The sequence below is a fragment of the Theobroma cacao genome, chromosome 5 (assembly GCF_000208745.1).
Source record: "Theobroma cacao cultivar B97-61/B2 chromosome 5, Criollo_cocoa_genome_V2, whole genome shotgun sequence".
NCBI lineage: Eukaryota > Viridiplantae > Streptophyta > Magnoliopsida > Malvales > Malvaceae > Theobroma > Theobroma cacao.
The window spans coordinates 6,049,420-6,055,547 of NC_030854.1; positions in this window are offsets into that span (position 1 = coordinate 6,049,420).

Genomic DNA, 6,128 nt, shown 5'->3' on the forward strand with positions numbered 1-6,128 from the left:
ATTTATAATTTAAATATTATTATGATTAAAATATTATTAATTTAATTAAATTTTTAAATTTTAAATATTAAAATTTTATAATATATAATTAAAATTAAAACTTTTTATCTTAAATTTTTTTATTTCCCCTTGTAGGGGTATTTTTGCTTGAGTAATTTTAGAAGCTATTCCCCACTCATGGAATGACAAATAACATGAGAATTGGGATTAACTAATTTTGATTTTGGATGATTTTAAGAAATAAAGATTAGAAAGGAATGATTATTCCTTGAGCCATTTACCAACCAAACGAAAGAACAAATATTCTTTGGAAATAAAAAGAGAATAATTTAGCTATTTCCAATCAAACATGCTATCAACTACACCATCCTCCAAAAACCAAATCATCTGGGGACGACTGAAACCTAAAACTTACTATTTGATCCACATAAGAGTAAAATTCCAATGATGATCGAAACGTAAGATGACATACATATCTTCGTCTATACGGAAATGATCTCTATACGGAAATGATCTCTCTCTTAGCCATTGTTGGGTCTCTTTCATTTGCCAAATTCAAAAAAGCTTTGTTTCTTTTTGGGTGCAGAGATGGAGGTGAGTACAACACTCTGTTGCTGTCAATATTATGGAAAATTTTGGTGATGAAATCAATGGGCTTCCCCCTAAAAACCTGACTTTTCTTCTACTAATGCAAATCAGCACTGCCGTTAGGTCAACCTTTCTCATTATGCTGTAACAGTTGGACTTTATGACTTTGGTGGAGTATGATTTCTTTGTTTTTGGGTAAAACAACATTTCATACTTCACTATCAAATGATCAATGAGTTGGTAAAGTGGGTGTTAATTACTAAACTTAATTTTCATTTCATCTATAAAATACTTAATTGCTTAATATCGTTTGACTTTCAACCCAAAATGGCAATACTAAGTAATGTTTTTAATGATGTATAATCCATTACTATGATGTTTCATTCACCTAATTTGTTTTTTCATTTCAAGTATTTCCATGTCTTTATATGGTGACACAAATTTTGGGATTTTCTTCTTTTGGAGCTTAAGTCAACAATACTTATAATTTCAAAAGATGTTTGTCAATTATAAAATGGAATTCTCCGTTGAATTTCATTATTAGATTCAAGACCCTTCATCAAGTTCACACCAAGATTCAAAACATTTAGGGATGCTACAATGATCTAACATTTGACAATAGGAAAAGTTGATGGTTAAGTAGCTTTCATTACTACTTATTAACAATGATATTTTTCGATAAAATTTTTCGTCAATAAAAATTTAATTTTCATTGAAAATACTTTTTATTTGATGGAAATGTGGTCCAAAATTTCATTAAAAATCTTCAATTAGTAATATCTTCAGTCAAAAATAAAAAATCCCATCAGTAATGGACAAAATTCCATAGGGAAGGAATTTAATGTTTCTGATGTTGTCGAATATTGGATATTATTAAAAGTAAAAAATCTGTCAAATCTTTTTACTTATAATTTTTTTTTAATTTTTTATATTTACTCTTCACGTAAATTACAAGAAAATTAAATATACTGAAATAGACAATAATAAAATAAATAAAATTCTTTATTTCATTTATAAAAAAAATTTATAAAACAATACAACATGGAAAAACAAAAAATAAATATTTTTATTCTGACATAATAATATATAAAATTTATTAATAATAATATTTTAATTTATTAATAATATATAAAATTTATTCTGACAGTACACCTTACTTACACTGGAACAATTCTCCATCGTTAAACTTAAAGGTCAAAACACCTACAGTACCCATAATTTCCATCATGTACCCTCACAATGACATACTACAACTATAGGATTAAGACTAACATGACACCCAAAAAATATGGTAAGCAAGTGTGCTGTTCTCACACCAAGGTTGTCATTTCACTGCAAATCACCATTACTCATGACTTGCTTCCTACAATATTGCAACATAATGTGTTTTTTAAGGGTAAACAAAAGAGTTTTCGTAGACAAAATGCCTTGTTATATGAAAACAAAGTTTGTCAACGAAATTGGGAAGCTGCGAGCAAAATTCTGATTCCTAAAAGTTTAGGCACATTTTTTTTTGTTTATCTCATTATGTAATGTAAATGTAATAGTTTTCCTTAAAGTATAGAGGGCTTGATGGGACTGGGATGGTTAGTAATTAAGGTAGAATAGAACCAAGAAATACAAAAGATTTTGACTGTGTTAAAGAGAAGATTAATAAGATTAAAAAAAAGTTGTATGAATCTAATTAATGGAGAATAAAACCATGGTTTCCTAACTTTCTATGCCCTTTATTTCTATGGGCTCCGCCACCCAAAGCAAAGCCGCCATGTGAACAGGCAAAGGGCTCTTATTTCGGCTGCCATCCTCAAGCTTCTAGATGATCAAACCTTTCTACCCAAAATCTGCTATATGTTACTACAAGTAAGGGCTAGCGAGCCAAAATATTTAATAGTAACATTTCTTTCTTTTTTTATGAATAAAAAAAAATCTTATTTGTCTAAAGAAGAAGGATCACAACCTGTTAGGAAAGAGCAAGCTGCAATAGCAAAATTGAATAGCATTTCATTTAATCGTTAAGTACGTTTTGGAGACCTTGAAATTTGAAAAAGATCACATATCTATATAAAAAAATTCCACGATTTTCTTGGAATGTAGTGATAGGGAAAAAAACACACTGTAAAAAGAAGGGCAGCGCCAAAAGTTTTCTAGAAGATCAACTGGGGAATGAGTTTGATTAAATCTTTTCTACACACCCCACAATTGGCAAAATTCAAATCAATAAAGAGAGTGGAATAGTGGGGACCCCAATGATCTTTTCTTGGCATACTAACTTTGATTATATCTTTTTTGATCGGTAGCACAATTAACTAATCATATAAATAAAGGAGCAATATTTAAAATACTTTTATTTGTGGGGTGTGTACGTCTTGGCTTTGGGAAAGGGAACAATCAGGGGTGTAGGGTTTAGGTTCTAGAAAGACAAATCTGTAGGCCTAGGTTTATGGGCCTATGTTAATTTATGGACTTTCTTTGGTTTGTTGTCCACATGCATATCCAATTGGACAGCTTGATCCATTTTAAAAGACCTAAAAAAGGCTACTTCACGTAGGCCTAACCTTCGCCTTAATTTAGATTTGGATTGGATTCTTCAATGGATTATTGCTGCTTTTATTTTTTTAATTAAATCAGATTATTTTATTAAATATCATAAAAGTTAAATACAAAACTTTGACTAGAATAAAAGGTGCAGTCAAAACTAGGGTTGTACATCAGTCGGTTGCAACTGAACAATTAATCGAAATCGTCAATTGTCGCAATCAATAGTTTGGTTCCTTAATTGTGACAGCAATCGATGATTTCACCCATCGATCGATCCATTAGATCATCGAGGGGGACTCCCTCCCACTTGAACTGATCAAACAACCAATCAACTTTTTGTTTTTTACTTTTAAGGGTGAAAATATTTATTAAACCCTTTAATTCATTGCCCTTAACCGACCAACCCCTCCCTTTTATAGATTCCCCCAATTCAATTTCCCTCCCCATTCCCTAAACCCTGACTCTCCTAATCAACATCTCCCTTCCTTGTCACCACCTGATCAGCATCGATTGTCGCAGACGGTGCCACTTCAAACAATAGCCACCGTTTCCTTTAATCTCTGCTGCAACCTACAATCATTCTTGGTAGCAAGGTAATTTTTATTACCCAATGAAATGTTTGGCTTTTAATATTTGAGATTTCTTTTTGCTCGCTCATTGTGCTCATTGCTAATGCAGTAGTTGAAAATATCTAGGCCTTATGTTTTTACTTCAACCCTTTTGGCTTAACACAAGAACTTTACTTGATATTCAACATTTCAAAGAGCTTAATGTTTGGATATTATGTTTGGAAATTAATGTTTGGGTATTCAATTAAAGTGATTGGCAATATATTAGAATTAAGGATTGGAATTAATATTTGGATACTATTTTTTGTTGTATATGTCAACTAATAAGGAAATAAATTTGGCAACTAGTGAGATACCAAAACCAACACCATCTACACCTCATGTTAGTGCTAGTTCTATTGAAACCAACAAAACATGTGAAGTTGTAAGCCAAGTGCGGAAACAAAGGTAACCACTTTAGTTTACATTGGTTGTGTGGGATCACTTCACCAAATTTATTGATAAAAATAGTAATAACAAGGCTAAAGGTGCTCATTGTGATAATGAATTGTGTGCTGATTCAAAAAAAATGGAACATCTTCATTGAATAATCATATTAAAGTTTGTCCAAAGTAGAAATTGGTCTGTGCTAGTAAGGAGAACAAGCAAATGGAATTAGTTTTTACTTTGGAAAGAGATGGATTAGGTCATTGAAAGTTTGATCAAGAGGCAATTACAAGGAGTTTAACCGAGATGATCATTTAGGTGAATTACCTTTTAAGTTTGTGGAAAATCATAAATATAGGAAACACATAAATAAAGTATGTCCTAAATTTCGTGTACCGTCACGATAAACTGTTGCTAGGGATTGTTATAAGATTTATATTGGTGAAAAAACTCAAATAAAAAGATTGTTAAGATCATGTCCTGGTAAAATGTGTCTCACCACTGACACATGGACTTCGATACAAATAATTAATTATATGTGTTTTATTACCCATTTTATTGATAATGATTAGAAGTTGCAAAAATGATTTTAAACTTTTGTCCCATTACTGGTTACAAAGGTGAGGCCATTGGGAAGGTAATTAGTAAATGTTTGCTTGATTTGGGGATCCAAAAGATTTTTTATATTATTATTGATAATGCTAGTTTAAATAATGTTGTAATAGGACATTTGAAGAAAAAATTTAATGTTGCTGAAATTAATATTTTAGAAGGTAGATTTTTTCCATATGAGATGTATTGCTCATATTGTTAATCTTGTGGTGTCTGATAGATTGGAGGATATCAACACCTCAATTACATGTATTAAAAGGGCAATGAGATATGTTACACAATCCCTTACTAGATTTACCAAGTTTAAAGAGTATGTTACTAGTACGGGGAGTTGAGAGCAAATGTTTATTATGTTTGGATGTGAGCACTAAATGAAATTCTACTTTTTTTTATGTTGGATACAGCTTTGAAATTTCAGAGAGCTTTCGCACCATTTGAGTTATGGGATAATAGCTACATATCAGAGCTAATGAGGTTGGGAGATGGAGTGCCTGATGACAGAGATTGTACAAATGTTAGGAGGATTTCTCGTTTCTTGAGAGAATTTTATAATTTAACCTTAAACGTTTCAGGCACATCTTACATAACTGCTAATTCTTTTCTCAATTCCATTTTTAATGTGTATACCACTTTGATTGAATGGCAAAATGGTGATGATGTTGATTTACGGTTTATGGCAATTAATATGAAAGAGAAATTTGACAAGTATTGAGAAAATGTGGACAAAATGAATTTGGTGTTGTTCACTGTCGATATACTTGATCCGAGGAAAAAGCTTTCTTATGTTGAATTCACTTTGCTAGAAATGTATCCTCCTACATAAGCTTCAATGTTTTTTTTTTTTGTGAGACAAATAATGGATGAGTTGTTTTGTTGTTATAGAAATATGTTACAACCTCCATCTCATGTTCGTGAAAGTGGTTAAGAGTGTCCAACGTCCATGGGACAAGGTGCTAGCGGTGGTTGTAGTGATAGTGTTTGTCACGACCCAGAACCATCCTTGAGTCCTTGACAACCGCCGTAATGTTTCGATAGGCACTCATCCCCCGAATACCATATCGAGATCTCGCAAGACTTTCGTATCAGTTTCTTATCTCCCTTGTGGTTAATCGTTGCCAAATGTCGTATTTTAGAGGCTTTTAAGCCTTTTTTTCAATTTAAAACAGTGAAAAAATAAATTGCACTTCATAGGGACATTTTGGTCATTTTTCGTCAAAAATTTCAAATTCGACCAAAATGTAGTACTTAAGCGAGAAATGCATATTTCGAAATCGAAATTAAATTTCAATGTCTAAAACGTGATTTAAAATGAAATTATAACCATTTAAATAAAATAAAAATATACGACAAAATATTCTATTTTCTTACAAATTAATATTTATAGAGTATTCTGAA